We start from the raw sequence: 21,121 nt of genomic DNA on the forward strand, positions 1-21,121 counted from the left end.
ATTCTCAAACACCTGCAATCTGTGTTCCTCCCTCTGAGTGAGAGACCATGTTTCGCACCCATACCACACAACAGGCAAGATTATTGTTTTGTATATTTTAATCTTCAGGTTCTTAGAAATCAGACGGGAAGACAAAATATTTTGAACTGAGATGTAGCGAGCATTTCCGGAATTTAGTCTCCTCCTAACTTCGTCGTGAGCATCATTTTGAATCGTTTTTGTTGTTCCCAAGTATTTGAACTTTGTCACACTTTCAAAGGATTTATGAGCCACCTTAATGTCTGTCGGGTACATCATCGTGTTCACAAAAGCCCACCACCGGGGTCTATCCTGAGTCAGTTGCATCCAGTTCACTCCATTGAGACCCATCTTCGTAAGATTCGTCTTAATGTTATCTTCCCACCTACGCCGAGGTGTTCCCTTCAGGCCTTGTAAACTTTCAACTCGCCCTAAAAACATCGGCTGAGGAGCTCGTCATGCATTTTTCTCTGTTATCCGTCCCACTCCCGTTTTGGGTCCAGACATCTTCCTCGACACTCTGTTCTCAGAGCCCCTCACTCTATGTTCCTCCCTGAAAGAGAGAGACCACGTTTTGCACCCATAAATTCTTTGCACTCAATAATAGCAAACATTCCCCGGATTTAATCTGCTGATGTAGGGAGATAATGAGAGGGAGATTTGTCGATAATTAAGGCTTGTGAAACCGGAATAAAATTTCTTCTCAGTTCCCTAAAACGCTTTAATAATGTCGATGTATCAAGAGATGAAAAGCGTTAGAATTATTGTTGAGAATATAAACCCCACTTCTTAGCATCGACATATTTTTATTTAGATTCTGGGATACGAAACACGTTTAATTCCTTTAAAATTGTAAAAAGTTAATTGCCTACTGGAATATTCTTTTATTATCAATGTTGCCGTGAACACACACAAGTCAATCTAATGTTAATTGAAATTGTTTTAAAAAGAAGACAAGTCTAATTCTCGTACACGAGTTCAAAAATGCAGATGAAAACAATAAATGTGATGAACAATAATAATAAATAGGAATCCCTTACCTCAAACTTTGTTCAATTGTATGAGACCACGACGTCCACCAGCAATGATCGATCTAATCAAAACTAAAATGGAAAGAGTGGAGGGCAGTTTGACAGATTTCTTAATAATTCTTATATAAGATAAGAAATTGTGATATTCTATATTAGTAAGAAATGCCACAAACAACATATTCCTTCCACCTAACATTTACCTTGTTACAGCTGAACCTAAACGATAACAAGCCGCTGCATCCAGTCTGTACAGAAAGTCATTATTTCACGGTCACCAACTCTGAAATGACAAATGTTCGTGTAAAAGACAGATCAATGGAAATGTCACCTTATATTTTAAACTGCGGCGTAGCTCAGACTTTTGTGTGGAAGGAAACAATCTTGGATGAAGATAAGTGCAAAATTCCTCTGACAGCATAGCCGAGTTTCCAGGAAATTCCAAAGTGCAATGGCCGTGACATTCCACATGAAACCAGATTCATTCAGAATGGAGTTGCCTCTTTCCACATCCTACCTCATTAGGAACCCTGCATATTCCAAACTGCATTACAACACTGATATTTAAACACCGCAACCTATCTGCTGTCACACCACAGCGACCAGAATGGCATATCCAGATCACATCAGGTGTTCCGAGTAAAGGTGACGATTCTGAAAAAAAAAGTAAGACAAGTTTACTGCAATTACTGTCATCATCATTATTGCCATCTTCTTCTTCCAAACATCTAATCTGCCATATGCAACTTCCGTGCTCATTCTTTTCCTTTCTGACTGCCTCACTAGAATCCTAACAAACTGGTAATATTACCAACTACAAAACATCAGTGCCTTCCTGGACAAACACGTAGAAGCTAGTTTTAACACTTTTCTTAGTATTCAAATTGAGCCGAGTTGTTTTGTAACGATTACGAGGAAGAACAAGACCTCAAAACAATGTAGAAATACACGAATTCTGTCGGACAATGTACAAACGTTCTAGGAGCAAGTTGTCAAATGTCACTTTCATAAATTACAAAGGGACCCTTTTCCCCCGCCCAGTAATGTATCCAACGCAACGAATTATGGTCGTATCACGTAGGAAGATGGTGGGGACAAACGAAGTCAAATCAGACGACAAAACGATGAAGTAAAGCAAACGCGAAAAGCCGTTCAATATGACCTTCGTGACTGTGTGTTCGTAAATAATTTGTTTCGGCTACGGTAAACAAATGATCATTTCCTTGTTAACCAAAGCAACGCGCCATTCATTACGCTAAACTACGTTCAATTTTTCTGCTACCCTTTTTAAAACAATCCGCAAACCTACGCCCACATCTTGGTTCAGATTTTTATTCAAAGTCTTGGTTACTCGTATGGTCACATTTCCAGCAATTACAGAAGCAGCAGTTTGCCAGAAGACAACTGCCTGCCTTCTCTCCCTCGCTCCACACCCAATTCACATAACATGATGGAAGGATGACTGTAAGTGCCAAAGAAACTGGCAGGGTGCTGGGGCCACCAACCCGGTCGCAAATACTTAGACATTCTGTACTGTGGACGTGGGGATTCCCCACTAAGTAAAGGAGAGCCACCAAAAATTTCTTACTTTGAGGAAACATCTCTCCATGACACCAGCAGCAGCACTCTCAATGTAACAACTTTAACAAGTAGAAACACAACAAAATAAAGAAAGCAATTCTACAAAACAATATTTTGTATCTGACATTACGTCAATAAACAGTTTTACGAGATGAGTTTTAGTGCACGCTGATTACTGAATTGACAGCATGTCTACACGAGAATTTCTGATTGTGGTCACAATGTTTATTAATATCTCGGGACCCCTTCAACATCGTGATCGTATGTTGATTGACTACCCAATAACAAGATCAATAAAACGTGCAACAAACAAAGCTACGTTCTACCTCCAAGAATCATACGCAAAGGAATCTTCACTCACAGACAGCTCAAACACTCTAATATTTTAACAAAAATCCTGCAAAAGAGCTGTACCACTTAAAGTCCTCTCCCTTCCATTTCAGCGCGGATTCTTACAGTAGTAGTTCTAGAAATGAAAGGAGGGGAGACACGGGTTTCGTATTGTATGCATTTCCTTCCTGATTTCTGCCCTCTAAAAAAAATAACTGAGGGTTTTAGTGGGTGCGATATGGGAGCCCAAGATGAGAGGAAGGAGGGGTTATGTAAAAATATATTTATGAGGGAGCAGCCAAAGTGGTCAACGAACACCAAACAGACATCATATATCATTTCATTTCCAGGTCAACAATCTTTAACCAAACTAAATGGTCAATAACTTCGGCCTGTCTCTCTCTCACACACACAAAAACACAATCTCTACATTCTTCCTATAAACAATCTGACTGACAACACTAACAAATTAGTCTTTCGTAAGCCAAGAACTCTTCACAACCATTTTACAGACATAAAATAACAATCCTGACAACACCAGCACTGGTACATTGTGACCCACATAAGTGGCACTGCCTTTCTATACTTGGTTCCAACCAACCAAACCACTCCTCAATCCTAATGCAAATCCCCTTACCCCACCCGCAACCACGGAATATACCAGAAGTAATACTGAGCCTCATCACATGTCCATGAGACTGACACCTGACAACTCTCAACTTATGGTTAAGTCTCAAATAAATGGAACCTCTGACAGTCATCTCCATTTTTGCAAGCAAATCCAAATTCATAACGAACACCACACCACAAACTTACGAGTTTTGTAACCGATCCCCTTGCTCAACACAGCAAACTCTCAAAATTAACCAAAAGCACAGAAAATATCCCGGCAGCTCCGCTCACTGTGCACAAAACTAAATTACTTACACTGGCAAATGCTCACTTATTAATTAGTAAACAGACCACATTAAAGGCTCCTCAGCACTGCACACATCTCACGTGTAACAAAACCTTATCACAAATAGTCACCACCCTCGTCTAAAAAGGATAAATAAACCTCACATTCTGATATCCTATGAACAATATCATGAATGCCTCTAGCGTACCACAGATACTGCAATAATGCCAATCCCTCACCACATTTACGTCTTTCAACATATCAACTCTCACACTTACAGTCACAACATCTAAAGTACCTAATAAAATTGGACAGACTCATCTCTCTCACACAACAACCACATCAAATACATTCTAATGCTCATGTACTCACACAACGAATGCCTGGTTCAGACCGATATCAGTCTCTTGCGGATTCGAGGTTCCTTCTTTGTCCCAGCAGGTTTAATCTTCTGACATCAAGTCGGTCTGCCAACTGTTGCCGCACGTACTTCAACGCTTCTCTGGCTGGCAGTACGCGGGTCACGTGGTGCTCAGTAGAATCTGAAGGATCATTCTGTTTCTCGTAATCTGCTACTCCTAGAAAGAGAAAATACATTCACATTCAAGAAATCAAGGCATCACACTCTTCTAAGAACACACAGTTTAACTTCACCAAGCAGTTAACACTCCCACCTTAGCCAATGAACAAGCACCTTCCATTTTCAGAAGACAAATTCTGTCAAGTTCATTACAAACCCATTCACAAGTTAACTTTAAATACGGGTCACGACCAGCGACCTGACAAATTCTGAACTCCCTCGCTCACAGATTCATACTGGAGCCTTTCTTTCCTCCCCCCCAACAAATTTAAAACATTCGCCAAGTGGGCCATTATTCCACACGTCATAATACTGCAACTACAAACTCTACAACTCACACACGTCACGTCAGACCCACGCAACTTCCGTTGCCACTGATTCAGTGGATATTTAACAAACAGTTCGCTTGCCGTCGGTTTGGAGCCGAGGATGTTGATCGCTGTCTCCAAGAAAAGAACAAGTGCCAGGTGTCCCGGCTTACAGGGCTCCCTCTCCTCGTGCCCCATTATGACAGCGAGGGAGTCTGTAAACACCAGTCGGTCCATGCCCTTCAGGTTCGCCTGTTTTGATGTCATGGAGAAAGGACGTAAATGAAAGATTAAGAAATGGCAAGCCACTACAACACAGCCAACATCTGTAGCACTTCTACTACTAAGGTGAATTCAACCGACAAGGGGCAAGAGGTAGCCGTATCAATTAGATTTATTTTCCATATCACCATCAGTAATGCCACTTTATAATGCCTTCTGGAAGCAAAGGTGGAAACTTCACCATCAGTAATATAAATTGTTTCAATGTTGAACAATCTAAATTTATAAAACTGAACTCACCAGCTTCCTGTGATATCGCCACCATTGTGCAGTGACACACAAGGAACACCGTCGTAACTCTTTCATGGCTGCAGCAACAAACACTCCTACCAACTTACACAACAGGCCTTACTGGCTGTTCCAGATATGAAGCAGACGCTTTCAACAAGTTCACGTACTAAATGTGGTTTTAAGAGAGATTTCAGGTTCTCACAGTGGTCTTTGGGTTCTAACACCACTTGGACTTACAGAAAATCAACACCGATTATGGTTTTCAAACATTTAATGGTTCGCTATATCAGCTGAAGTTATCCTTGTGACTAAGCGCAATGCCATGAGGCAGTGGGAGCATGGAGGTAAACTCCATGCATTCTCAATTATAGAACTATGTGGAGGTCAGCCTCAAAATGTGGTTCCTTAAACTGCAAAGAAAAATCACGTTCTTCATTGTTTCTTTGTAGTCTCAATAGAAGAAATAGACAAGTTCTTCATTTCATTAAAACCATTTGCTACTTTTCAGGACAAAAGGTCTTCTCATTTCAATAATGGCATTATAATTCAGAGAAGAAGTTTATTAAACAATTTACTCAAATGGATGAACTTACCTGTGACTGCCATCTGGTAAGTGGCTCTGGCTTGCTTGTCCTGCAATCTGTACGGAATCCCATGGACTGCGGAGATCTCCACATGTAGATCATCAATCACAATGAGTACAGATAATTACACTCACATCCTAATGTTCAATGGTCACAGCAGTGGCCAATGCAGTAGCTGCTTCCTAAATCAGCAACTGATGTATGAGGGACAGAGTAAATGGGAAATCTGGGTTTATGATATGACAAAGAAATACATTACTTGTAGAAGCCTCCTGGTACTGGCAGGATACTAAACCCAAACTAATTGTGATACAGCCTCTAACAGGCTCACTGTACCAGTAAATAATGAGCTACTGAATTTCCACATGCAAGTCACAAAAACTGAGGCTGCCACTACGTGTCTGTGGGTCATCCCAACCGCATCGCCTGATGAATTGTGTCCATCATGCACAATGGTCATGTCAGCTACCGGAGCAAAGTCTTGCTACCTCCGTAGTAATGATGGACTCGAAACTGCATAACGGCTGAAGTATCCCATATGCTTGCATTCACGCCTACCTGAAACAAAACCATGTACAGAAATAAACATCCGCATTGAGAGACCAGTATTAATTCTTACTACAAAGGCACTCTACACCACATTAATAACCTACTGGCAACTAATCCGGCCTTTCGTGCAACCAAAATATTTCCCACTTTACGTACTTCACACAGGAGAAAGATGACAAACATCAGTTCAAATAAACTTGCAAGCATTGGAAATATAAGAGAGTAAAGCTGCACTCGACTGGGCATGCATCCTACCATCACGCCGTCCGAAGTAAACAATAACAGCAGAGGAGCAGCGCCATTTTCTCGCACGCAGGGACGGCAACGTCTGAAAAACAGCGAACACATCCCGCCACCGGCGGAGCATGAGAGATATTCAATGATCAATATATGCGCACCCTGACGAACTGTCCTGTCATCTACCGACAATACACCTGAGGTACATGCCCCTCCGCGAACACTACACGGCACTGCCGAACCAAATGCTGCCTGAAATACCACTCCACAGTTTGTAAACTTATAAGCACCTGAAACGTAATTAAAGCCCTTCTGCCTTCTTGTCCACATGAAGTATTGTGGTTGTTATCAGGAATACAAAATATATTTGTGATTACATAAACTTTACATCAGGTACCCATCATATATGAGTTTGTTGTAAATGTAAACTGTGCTGTAGTTCACTGAAACATAATATAAAATATTCTCTTTAGCACCACTTTAAAGAAACAATATTATGCCTCCTTTTTTTGGGAACCAGGAATCTGACCATCTCCTCACTGCGGTAAATTTTGCCTGACTGTTCCTCCCTCCAAGCAGCTGAGTAACCACGATCCTAACTTTGCGGTCTTATCGCGTTCCCTCAGTACTAATCTACACTTACCCACATGCTCCTGCCATCCTAAAGTGAACTGCGTTAATTTGTATTTTGGCTGCAATGTACCAGAGTAATAAGCATTTGTATAATCCATTTTCATCAAAATATTCTTTGCATTACGGCAAACCTGACACTATTTTAAATGAAGTTATTATAGAATCCCTTGACATTTTAGATTTCTTTACAGACAGTTACAGTGGTTATATGTGATTCCTCACGTAGCAAACGGAAAACGATTCACCACTGGGGGAGCCATCACACTTCTTACTAATGTACTGGTGAAATTGTTAAATGCAACTAAGAATATAAGGACATAATGCAGAGAGCTTATAACATTTCAATCTCTATCCATCTCCTACCCTTATTCAAAAGACTGAAACCTCTATCATTTCACACACACGAAAGTTTAACGTTACGTTAGAACAGTCCGGGAACTGAAACCAATAAGTGAAGAGAACGCTGTGGCAACGCAAAGACAGTCACCATTTCAACATATTTCACTAGGAGACAGGAACAAAATTCGAATGTCTAAGATACCAAAGACCACGAACAAAAGTGCTTTCAAGTATTTAGGCTGGAAGAGGGTTAAGAATTTTGATTAAACTTTATTTATTAATTTGTGGTTTATATAAAGTCAGTGTCAGAAGCTCATACAATGTAGCATAGATGACAATATTTGCTTTTAGGTTCATGAACATGCTCTTTCTTGCATGGAAATTTTAGAATGCCGTCTTCTGACAAATTATCAACAAACTGTGAAAGTGTGGAAGAATGGAGTCATGTTTTCATATTTGTTATCTTTAATTTCTAATACATTAATCTGTTACCAGAATAATGGTTAATTGCAAATGTTGGTAAACAAACTGCTAAGGAAAATATTGTTGAATGAAAATTTCAGTCTACAATTATTACACGTATAGCACAAAATTTCTCAGGTTATGTGCATCTCATGTTACTTGTAGGATAATAAAAGGAAGGAAGGTGGCATTTCAATAATATTGATGCACAAGGCATGCACGTACTGTGTTTGAAAGAATATTTATTGTAACTGGCCACTTCATTGACGTGGGGGGGGGGGGTGTGGCATGGAAACATTACGATGGATTTTAGGGAAATATGTTTTGAACCTCTGAGATGATTGGAAATGGCTGACCACGGATTCCCATGTGCAGGTGTTGTTATTACTCTTGATTAATCTCCCAACTGTAGGCTGCTACTTATAGTGGCAACGATATCAAATATTTTCCAAGTGGGCACAATGTATATTTTGTACTCCTTGGCCTTTGATTTAAGAATGATCACAATTTCCTGCATTGGAGAACATGACCACATTATGCTACTGAAAATTTTATCAATGGATAGTACCACACCAATGACCATGAAGTTGTAAACCCAACATCCCCGAATTAGAAAATGAAGAAACACAGTAAATATTATTGAAGAGGCAGCACTACATACATAGGAAGATAATATTAAAATCGTCTTCTAACTAGTTCGAACTCAGCAAGTACATGAATTATTGCTCCTGTCAGTATGACATCTGAGTTCTGAAAAATTACCTCACAATTACACTTCACATTCTGACAGAAGACTCTACACAAAGAGGCGAAATAACACGTGACGTTTACAGAAATTTGTTAAAAAGAGTTACAAAAGACAGGATACTACTCTACCTGTACAAAGGAAAGCACATCACAGAAAGGCGTGGGATACGAACCCACGGTCCCTGCGACCAAGAGGCTACAAGGACCGCGCGGCCACTTTGACGCAATGTACGATGTGACATTTCAGGTACTAAGGTTTTTTTCGTAATTTTGGTGGCATTTTTCCTCTGGACACGGCGATATTTTGCGAATGATTTATGTACTTTTCACAAAATACACACCGCAATGTAGAACTTACGTTGCCACTTATCAACTTCTCGTTACCTTGAACTTGAGGTCGCCGACAGGACGTTTGGCGTACGGAATTCCAAAGAAACGCCACTTAATATTTCTTGTTTCGGATAGATGCTAAAACATTTGCCTTCAGCAAACCTTGTTGCACTCTGACCATTTGTTTACTTGAGGTCTGCCATCTTCAGAGGCGAGGCTGCCAACGCGCAGATCCGACGGCCCACCATGTCTCCACGTCTGTGCGCTGGACTCCAGAGATCCAGATCCATTTTAAGTTACTGCATTATTTATTAGTAGCATAAATGGAAAGAAATCAATACTTTCGAATGGCATCGAGGACTAATCCAAAGTCAGCCAGTACTGATTCTGTCTTGAACAGTCGGCTGGTCCCATTTGAATAGTCGCCATTAAACTACGGTTGGAACTATTTGATTTCAGTCGGTAGGTATCAACGTAACTTATGTGTTCTAGAAATAGAGTTCTATGGGACCATCAACAAGATTAATTACCACCGTTCAATCACGTATTAACGCGTGCTACCTATAATGAATCTCAATGTAAGGAAGTCTTCTCGGTGACGTGAGAGAATAGAAACAAGTGAAACAACAATCCAACATAACACGCAAGAATATGTGCGGTTCGCCACATTGAGACATACGACTTCAGTGAGAAGATATTTCCATGCCATGTGTGCTCAGTAAAGACGTTTGTACGAGTTAGTAACACGTAAATCATATACAGACATCGCGTATCTGCAGAAGCTGGACCTATGTAATTTGAGAAAATTTATTCTATATAAAGATGACTGAGGTCACTGTAGTAATTACATGTAGTGTAATATAAAATTAAATAAATATTTTAATAAATTATTCTTCTTGTGACAACATATATACTTCCACAATGAAATATTCAATAACATCATATTTAAGTGATAAGTGATTGGTGTACATGCAATTACTGAAAGTATGTGTCCAATAAAATATCTTTGAAAAAAAATTAAATCAGGTATGAAAGTGAAGCCCAGAATATAATATACTTTTTAAAGTGACGGAATCGAATTTTTAAGTGTTTAATAATATACAATTAACCATAACGAGCTCAAGGTGCCCTCACATGCGCAAGTCATACGACTGCACTGCGCAACAACGTCTGCGCAGGTGCCCCACTAACCTAATCTAACCTAACCTAACCTAACCCAAGCCAACCAAAACGGGGTAATCTGCATCAGTGTAAAATGGTTTCCTGCGCACGAATTTTGGAAAAAGCGAATGGATGCTCAGAAATTATTGACATTTTGTATGGACGTCATGCCACAGGTAAGTTAATGATATTCATACTCTATTATGTCTTAATCGCTTTTTAGAAATTCGTACGAAGGCATCAAAGTCGTGAGGTGGAGGATGCGCAAAGTCGGCCACGACCACTTATCAATAACGATATTAAGCGCTCACACAATCCCCATATAACACAATTAGTGCTTATATGCGTGTAATATGTCATAACACGTCTAAAATTACATAATGTTTCTACAAGAAATATTTCTTCCAAAATTGATGCAGTGTAGATGTTGACGCAAATACATAGCAGATTCATGCGTAACGATGACCCAATCTAACTCACTATAAATAAGTATCATGTAACTAAAGAATCAAAATAAACATACGTGAATGATATTACGTCATTTATTAATATAAATCGCCTCACAAAAAAACTGAATATAAATTTCTGGTACATCAATTGCAATGTTTGGTGGGCGCGGAATTCGTGGCGCACGTCAAACTTGTGGTAACATATTAGTTTCCTATGTCAAACTTCTACAAAATATATCGAAAATATTGCCTCACATATACTCGAGGACACGACGTTCAAACACAAGGACGCAGTCTATCGGAAAAATACGGAACCAAAGATAAGACGATCTGTGACGAACTCAATGGAAAGAAATCAATACTTTCGAATTGCATCGACGACCAATCAGAAGCCAGTCAGTACTGATTCTGTCTTGGAACAGTCGGCTGGTCCCATTGGAATAGTCGCCATTAAACTACGGTTGGAACTATTTGATACCGGTCGGTCAGTATCAACGTAACTTTGTGTTCTAGGAATAGAGTTCTTCGGGACTATTAACAAGATTAATTACCACCGTTCAATCAAGTATTAACGGGTGCTACCTGCACTGAATCTCAGTGTAAGGATGTCTTCTCGGTGACGTGTGAGAATAGAAACAATTGAAACAACAATCCAACATAACACGCAAGAATATGTGCGGTTCGCCACATTGAGACATACGACTTCAGTGAATGGACATTTCCATGCCATGTGTGCTCAGTAAAGACGTTTGTAAGAGTTAGTAACACGGAAATCATATACAGACATCGCGTATCTGCAGAAGCTTGACCTATGTAATTTGAGAACATTTATTCTTTATAACGATGACTGGGGTCACTGTAGTAATTACATGTAGTGTAATATAAAATTAAAAAATATTTTAATAAATTATTCTTCGTGTGACAACATGTATACTTCCACAATGAAATATTCAATAACATCATATTTAAGTGATAAGTGATTGGTGTACTTGTAATTACTGAAAGTATGTGTCCAATAAAATATCTTTGTAAAAAAATTAAATCAGGTATGAAAGTGAAGCCCAGAATATAATATACTTTTTAAAGTGACCGAATCGAATTTTTGAGTGTTTAATAATATACAATAAACCATAACGAGCTCAAGGTGCCCTCACCTGCGCAAGTCATACGACTGCACTGCGCAACAACGTCTGCGCAGGTGCCCCACTAACCTAACCTAACCTAACCTAACCTAACCTAACCCAAACCAACCAAAACGGAGTAATCTGCATCAGTGCAAAATGGTTTCCTGCGCACGAATTTTGGAAAAATCGAATGGATGCTCAGAAATTATTGACATTTTGTATGGACGTCATGCCACAGGTAAGTTAATGATATTCATACTCTATTATGTCTTATAGCTTTTTAGAAATTCGCACGAAGGCATCAAAGTCGTGAGGTGGAGGATGAGCAAAGTCGGCCACGACCACTTATCAATAACGATATTATGCGCTCACACAATCCCCATATAACACAATTAGTGCTTATATGCGTGTAATACATCTTAACACGTCTAAAATTACATAATGTTTCCACAAGAAATATTTCTTCCAAAATTGATGCAGTGTAGATGTTGACGCAAATACGTAGCAGATTCATGCTTAACGATGACCCAATCTAACTCACTATAAATAAGTATCATGTAACGAAAGAATCGGAATAAACATTCGTGAATGATAGTACGTAATTTATTAATATAAATCGCTCACAAAGAAACTGAATATAAATTTCTGGTACATCAATTGCAATGTTTGGTTTGCGCGGAATTCGTGGCGCACGTCAAACTTGTGGTAACATATTGGTTTCCTATGTCAAACTTCTACAAAATATATCGAAAATATTGCCTCACATATACTCGATTACACGACGTTCAAACACAAGGACGCAGTCTATCGGAAAAATACGGAACCAAAGATAAGACGTGCCATCTGTGACGAACTCAATGGAAAGAAATCAATACTTTCGAATTGCATCGACGACCAATCAGAAGCCAGTCAGTACTGATTCTGTCTTGGAAGAGTCGGCTGGTCCCATTGGAATAATCGCCATTAAACTACGGTTGGGATTATTTGATACCGGTCGGTCAGTATCAACGTAACTTTGTGTTCTAGGAATAGAGTTCTTCGGGACCATTAACAAGATTAATTACCACCGTTCAATCAAGTATTAACGGGTGCTACCTACACTGAATCTCAGTGTAAGGATGTCTTCTCGGTGACGTGTGAGAATAGAAACAATTGAAACAACAATCCAACATAACACGCAAGAATATGTGCGGTTCGCCACATTGAGACATACGACTTCAGTGAATGGACATTTCCATGCCATGTGTGCTCAGTAAAGACGTTTGTACGAGTTAGTAACACGGAAATCATATACAGACATCGCGTATCTGCAGAAGCTGGACCTATGTATTTTGAGAACATTTATTCTTTATAACGATGACTGGGGTCACTGTAGTAATTACATGTAGTGTAATATAAAATTAAAAAAATATTTTAATAAAATATTCTTCGTGTGACAACATGTATACTTCCACAATGAAATATTAAATAACATCATATTTAAGTGATAAGTGATTGGTGTACTTGTAATTACTGAAAGTATGTGTCCAATAAAATATCTCTATAAAAAAATTAAATCAGGTATGAAAGTGAAGCCCAGAATATAATATACTTTTTAAAGTGACCGAATCGAATTTTTGAGTGTTTAATAATATACAATAAACCATAACGAACTCAAGGTGCCCTCACCTGCGCAAGTCATACGACTGCACTGCGCAACAACGTCTGCGCAGGTGCCCCACTAACCTAACCTAACCTAACCTAACCCAAACCAACCAAAACGGTGTAATCTGCATCAGTGCAAAATGGTTTCCTGCGCACGAATTTTGGAAAAATCGAATGGATGCTCAGAAATTATTGACATTTTGTATGGACGTCATGCCACAGGTAAGTTAATGATATTCATACTCTATTATGTCTTATAGCTTTTTAGAAATTCGCACGAAGGCATCAAAGTCGTGAGGTGGAGGATGAGCAAAGTCGGCCACGACCACTTATCAATAACGATATTATGCGCTCACACAATCCCCATATAACATAATTAGTGCTTATATGCGTGTAATACATCTTAACACGTCTAAAATTACATAATGTTTCCACAAGAAATATTTCTTCCAAAATTGATGCAGTGTAGATGTTGACGCAAATACGTAGCAGATTCATGCTTAACGATGACCCAATCTAACTCACTATAAATAAGTATCATGTAACGAAAGAATCGGAATAAACATTCGTGAATGATAGTACGTCATTTATTAATATAAATCGCCTCACAAAGAAACTGAATATAAATTTCTGGTACATCAATTGCAATGTTTGGTGGGCGCGGAATTCGTGGCGCACGTCAAACTTGTGGTAACATATTGGTTTCCTATGTCAAACTTCTACAAAACATATCGAAAATATTGCCTCACATATACTCGAGGACACAACGTTCAAACACAAGGACGCAGTCTATCGGAAAAATACGGAACCAAAGATAAGACGTGCCATCTGTGACGAACTCAATGTAAAGAAATCAATACTTTCGAATGGCATCGAGGACCAATCAGAAGACAGTCAGTACTGATTCTGTCTTGGAACAGTCGGCTGGTCCCATTGAAATAGTCGCCATTAAACTACGGTTCGGATTATTTGATACCGGTCGGTCAGTATCAACGTAAATTTGTGTTTTAGGAATTGAGTTCTTCGGGACCATTAACAAGATTAATTACCACCGTTCAATCAAGTATTAACGGGTGCTACCTACACTGTATCTCAGTGTAAGGATGTCTTCTCGGTGACGTGTGAGAATAGAAACAATTGAAACAACAATCCAACATAACACGCAAGAATATGTGCGGTTCGCCACATTGAGACATACGACTTCAGTGAATGGACATTTCCATGCCATGTGTGCTCAGTAAAGACGTTTGTACGAGTTAGTAACACGGAAATCATATACAGACATCGCGTATCTGCAGAAGCTGGACCTATGTATTTTGAGAACATTTATTCTTTATAACGATGACTGGGGTCACTGTAGTAATTACATGTAGTGTAATATAAAATTAAAAAAATATTTTAATAAAATATTCTTCGTGTGACAACATGTATACTTCCACAATGAAATATTAAATAACATCATATTTAAGTGATAAGTGATTGGTGTACTTGTAATTACTGAAAGTATGTGTCCAATAAAATATCTCTATAAAAAAATTAAATCAGGTATGAAAGTGAAGCCCAGAATATAATATACTTTTTAAAGTGACCGAATCGAATTTTTGAGTGTTTAATAATATACAATAAACCATAACGAGCTCAAGGTGCCCTCACCTGCGCAAGTCATACGACTGCACTGCGCAACAACGTCTGCGCAGGTGCCCCACTAACCTAACCTAACCTAACCTAACCCAACCCAAACCAACCAAAACGGTGTAATCTGCATCACTGCAAAATGGTTTCCTGCGCACGAATTTTGGGAAAAGCGAATGGATGCTCAGAAATTATTGACATTTTGTATGGACGTCATGCCACAGGTAAGTTAATGATATTCATACTCTATTATGTCTTATAGCTTTTTAGAAATTCGCACGAAGGCATCAAAGTCGTGAGGTGGAGGATGAGCAAAGTCGGCCACGACCACTTATCAATAACGATATTATGCGCTCACACAATCCCCATATAACACAATTAGTGCTTATATGCGTGTAATACATCTTAACACGTCTAAAATTACATAATGTTTCCACAAGAAATATTTCTTCCAAAATTGATGCAGTGTAGATGTTGACACAAATACGTAGCAGATTCATGCTTAAAGATGACCCAATCTAACTCACTATAAATAAGTATCATGTAACGAAAGAATCGGAATAAACATTCGTGAATGATAGTACTTAATTTATTAATATAAATCGCTCACAAAGAAACTGAATATAAATTTCTGGTACATCAATTGCAATGTTTGGTGGGCGCGGAATTCGTGGCGCACGTCAAACTTGTGGTAACATATTGGTTTCCTATGTCAAACTTCTACAAAATATATCGAAAATATTGCCTCACATATACTCGAGGACACGACATTCAAACACAAGGACGCAGTCTATCGGAAAAATACGGAACCAAAGATAAGACGTGCCATTTGTGACGAACTCAATGGAAAAAAATCAATACTTTCGAATGGCATCGAGGACCAATCAGAAGCCAGTCAGTACTGATTCAATCTTGGAACAGTCGGCTGGTCCCATTGCAATAGTCGCCATTAAACTACGGTTGGGATTATTTGATACCGGTCGGTCAGTATCAACGTAACTTTGTGTTCTAGGAATAGAGTTCTTCAGGACCATTAACGATATTAATTACCACCGTTCAATCAAGTATTAACGGGTGCTACCTACACTGAATCTCAGTGTAAGGATGTCTTCTCGGTGACGTGTGAGAATAGAAACAATTGAAACAACAATCCAACATAACACGCAAGAATATGTGCGGTTCGCCACATTGAGACATACGACTTCAGTGAATGGACATTTCCATGCCATGTGTGCTCAGTAAAGACGTTTGTACGAGTTAGTAACACGGAAATCATATACAGACATCGCGTATCTGCAGAAGCTTGACTTATGTAGCTTATATCTTAATTGCATCATGCTTGTGTTTCAATACAATATTTTTTTTTTATTTTCCGTCGTTTACACAAGCTTATTGTTAAAATCATATAAAATTTCACATAAAATTGTTACATTTTAAAATTGACGACATGTTTCGATATACAATCTGACCTGACGATGATAAGATTGTATATCGAAACGTGTCGTCAATTTTAAAATTTAACAATTTTATGTGAAATTTTATATGATTTTAACAATAAGCTTGTGTAAACGACGGAAAATTAAAAAAAAAAAAATATTGACCTATGTAATTTGAGAACATTTATTCTTTATAACGATGACTGGGGTCACTGTAGTAATTACATGTAGTGTAATATAAAATTAAAAAAATATTTTAATAAATTATTCTTCGTGTGACAACATGTATACTTCCACAATGAAATATTCAATAACATCATATTTAAGTGATAAGTGATTGGTGTACTTGCAAATACTGAAAGTATGTGTCCAATAAAATATCCTTTTAAAAAAATTAAATCAGCTATGAAAGTGAAGCCCAGAATATAATATACTTTTTAAAGTGACGGAATCGAATTTTTGAGTGTTTAATCATATACAATTAACCATAACGAGCTCAAGGTGCCCTCACAAGCGCAAGTCATATGACTGTACTGCGCAGGTGCCCCACTAACCTAACCTAACCTAACCTAACCCAACCCAAACCAACCAAAACGGTGTAATCTGCATCAGTGCAAAATGGTTTCCTGTGCACGAATTTTGGAAAAATCGAATGGATGCTCAGAAATTATTGACATTTTGTATGGACGTCATGCCACAGGTAAGTTAATGATATTCATACTCTATTATGTCTTATAGCTTTTTAGAAATTCGCACGAAGGCATCAAAGTCGTGAGGTGGAGGATGAGCAAAGTCGGCCACGACCACTTATCAATAACGATATTATGCGCTCACACAATCCCCATATAACACAATTAGTGCTTATATGCGTGTAATACATCTTAACACGTCTAAAATTACATAATGTTTCCACAAGAAATATTTCTTCCAAAATTGATGCAGTGTAGATGTTGACGCAAATACGTAGCAGATTCATGCTTAACGATGACCCAATCTAACTCACTATAAATAAGTATCATGTAACGAAAGAATCGGAATAAACATAGTGAATGATAGTACGTCATTTATTAATATAAATCGCCTCAAAAAGAAACAGAATATAAATTTCTGGTACATCAATTGCAATGTTTGGTGGGCGCGGAATTCGTGGCGCACGTCAAACTTGTGGTAACATATTGGTTTCCTATGTCAAACTTCTACAAAATATATCGAAAATATTGCCTCACATATACTCGAGGACACGACGTTCAAACAAAAGGACGCATTCTATCGGAAAAATACGGAACCAAAGATAAGACGTGAAATCTGTGACGAACTCAATGGAAAGAAATCAATACTTTCGAATTGCATCGAGGACCAATCAGAAGACAGTCAGTACTGATTCTGTCTTGGAACAGTCGGCTGGTCCCATTGAAATAGTCGCCATTAAACTACGGTTCGGATTATTTGATACCGGTCGGTCAGTATCAACGTAAATTTGTGTTTTAGAAATAGAGTTCTTCGGGACCATTAACAAGATTAATTACCACCGTTCAATCAAGTATTAACGGGTGCTGCCTACACTGAATCTCTGTGTAAGAATGTCTTCTCGGTGACGTGTGAGAACAGAAACAATTGAAACAACAATCCAACATAACACGCAAGAATATGTGCGGTTCGCCACATTGAGACTTACGACTTCAGTGAATGGACATTTCCATGCCATGTGTGCTCAGTAAAGACGTTTGTACGAGTTAGTAACACGTAAACCATATACAGATAACGCGTATCTTCTGAAGCTGGACCTATGTATTTTGAGAACATTTATTCTTTATATCGATGACTGGGGTCACTGTAGTAATTACATGTAGTGTAATATAAAATTAAAAAAATATTTTAATAAATTATTCTTCGTGTGACAACATGTATACTTCCACAATGAAATATTCAATAACATCATATTTAAGTGATAAGTGATTGGTGTGCTTGTAATTACTGAAAGTATGTGTCCAATGAAGTATCTTTGTAAAAAAATTAAATCAGGTATGAAAGTGAACCCAGAATATAATATACTTTTTAAAGTGACGGAATCGAATTTTTGAGTGTTTAATAATATACAATAAACCATAACGAGCTCAAGGTGCCCTCACCAGAGCAATTCATACCACTGCACTGCGCAACAACGTCTGCGCAGGTGCCCCACTAACCTAAACTAACCTAACCAAACCTAACCTAACCTAACCCAAACCAACCAAAACGGGGTAATCTGCATCAGTGCAAAATGGTTTCCTACGCACGAATTTTGGAGAAACCGAATGGATGCTCAGAAATTATTGAAATTTTGTATGGACGTCATGCCACAGGTAAGTTAATGATATCCATACTCTCTTATGTCTTATCGCCTTTTAGAAATTCGCACCAAGGCATCAAAGTCGTGAGGTGGAGGATGCGCAAAGTCGGCCACGACCACTTATCAATAAAGATAATAAGCGCTCACACAATCCCCATATAACACAATTAGTGCTTATATGCGTGTAATACATCATAACACGTCTAAAATTACATAATGTTTCCACAAGAAATATTTCTTCCAAAATTGATGCAGTGTAGATGTTGACGCAAATACGTAGCAGATTCATGCGTAACGATGACCCAATCTAACTCACTATAAAAAAGTATCATGTAACGAAAGAATCGGAATAAACATACGTGAATGATAGTACGTAATTTATTAATATAAATCGCTCACAAAGAAACTGAATATAAATTTCTGGTACATCAATTGCAATGTTTGGTGGGCGCGGAATTCGTGGCGCACGTCAAACTTGTGGTAACATATTGGTTTCCTATGTCAAACTTCTACAAAATATATCGAAAATATTGCCTCACATATACTCGAGGACACAGACATTCAAACACAAGGACGCAGTCTATCGGAAAAATACGGAACCAAAGATAAGACGTGCCATCTGTGACGAACTCAATGGAAAAAAACCAATACTTTCGAATTGCATCGAGGACCAATCAGAAGCCAGTCAGTACTGATTCTGTCTTGGAACAGTCGGCTGGTCCCATTGGAATAGTCGCCATTAAACTACGGTTGGGATTATTTGATACCGGTCGGTCAGTATCAACGTAACTTTGTGTTCTAGGAATAGAGTTCTTCGGGACCATTAACAAGATTAATTACCACCGTTCAATCAAGTATTAGCGGGTGCTACCTACACTGAATCACAGTGTAAGGATGTCTTCTCGGTGACGTGTGAGAATAGAAAAAATTGAAACAACAATCCAACATAACACGCAAGAATATGTGCGGTTCGCCACATTGAGACATACGACTTCAGTGAATGGACATTTCCATGCCATGTGTGCTCAGTAAAGACGTTTGTACGAGTTAGTAACACGTAAATCATATACAGACATCGTGTATCTTCTGAAGCTGGACCTATGTATTTTTAGAACATTTATTCTTTATAACGATGACTGGGGTCACTGTAGTAATTACATGTAGTGTAATATAAAATTAAATAAATATTTTAATAAATTATTCTTCGTGTAACAACATATACACTTCCACAATGAAATATTCAATAACATCATATTTAAGTGATAAGTGATTGGTGTACTTGCAAATACTGAAAGTATGTGTCCAATAAAATATCCTTGTAAAAAAATTAAATCAGCTATGAAAGTGAAGCCCAGAATATAATATACTATTTTAAGTGACGGAATCGAATTTTTGAGTGTTTAATCATATACAATTAACCATAACGAGCTCAAGGTGCCCTCACATGCGCAAGTCATATGACTGCACTGCGCAACAACGTCTGCGCAGGTGCCCCACTAACCTAACCTAACCTAACCTAACCTACCCCAACCCAAACCAACCAAAACGGAGTAATCTGCATCAGAGCAAAATGGTTTCCTGCGCACGAATTTTGGGAAAAGCGAATGGATGCTCAGAAATTATTGAAATTTTGTATGGACGTCATGCCACAGGTAAGTTAGTGATATTCATACTCTATTATGTCTTATCGATTTTTAGAAATTCGCACGAAGATATCAAATTCGTGAGGTGGAGGATGCGCAAAGTCGGCCACGACCACTTATCAATAACGAAATTAAGCGCTCACACAATCCCCATATAACACAATTAGTGCTTATATTCGTGTAATACATCATAGCACGTCTAAAATTACATAATGTTTCCACAAGAAATATTTCTTCCAAAATTGATGCAGTGTAGATGTTGACGCAAATACGTAGCAGATTCATGCGTAACGATGACCCAATCTAACTCACTATAAATAAGTATCATGTAACGAAAGAATCGGAATAAACATACGTGAATGATATTACGTCATTTATTAATATAAATCGCCTCAAAAAGAAACTGAATATACATTTCTGGTACATCAATTGCAATGTTTGGTGGGCGCGGAATTCGTGGCGCACGTCAAACTTGTGGTAACATATTGGTGTCCTAAGTCAAACTTCTACAAAATATATCGAAAATATTGCCTCACATTTACTCGAGGACACGACGTACAAACACA

General features: G+C 38.4%; 1 protein-coding gene across 1 annotated transcript in view; it reads right to left on the reverse strand.

Moving 5' to 3' along the window:
• Nucleotides 1–21,121, reverse strand: part of LOC147871107 (transformation/transcription domain-associated protein-like) — a 178,249-nt gene that overhangs the window by 44,497 nt on the left and 112,631 nt on the right. The window contains exons 8-10 of the mRNA XM_087341186.1: nucleotides 5,850–6,398; nucleotides 4,530–5,666; nucleotides 1,250–4,433 (exon numbers count right to left, since the gene is read on the reverse strand). The gene's annotated coding sequence lies outside the window, so the exon portion shown is untranslated. The remainder of the gene's footprint in view (nucleotides 1–1,249; nucleotides 4,434–4,529; nucleotides 5,667–5,849; nucleotides 6,399–21,121) is intronic.

The sequence above is a fragment of the Zootermopsis nevadensis genome, unplaced genomic scaffold (genome assembly GCF_977971745.1).
Source record: "Zootermopsis nevadensis isolate Lab colony 2312 unplaced genomic scaffold, Znev_1.0 Znev_ptg000064l, whole genome shotgun sequence".
Taxonomy (NCBI): Eukaryota; Metazoa; Arthropoda; class Insecta; order Blattodea; family Termopsidae; genus Zootermopsis; species Zootermopsis nevadensis.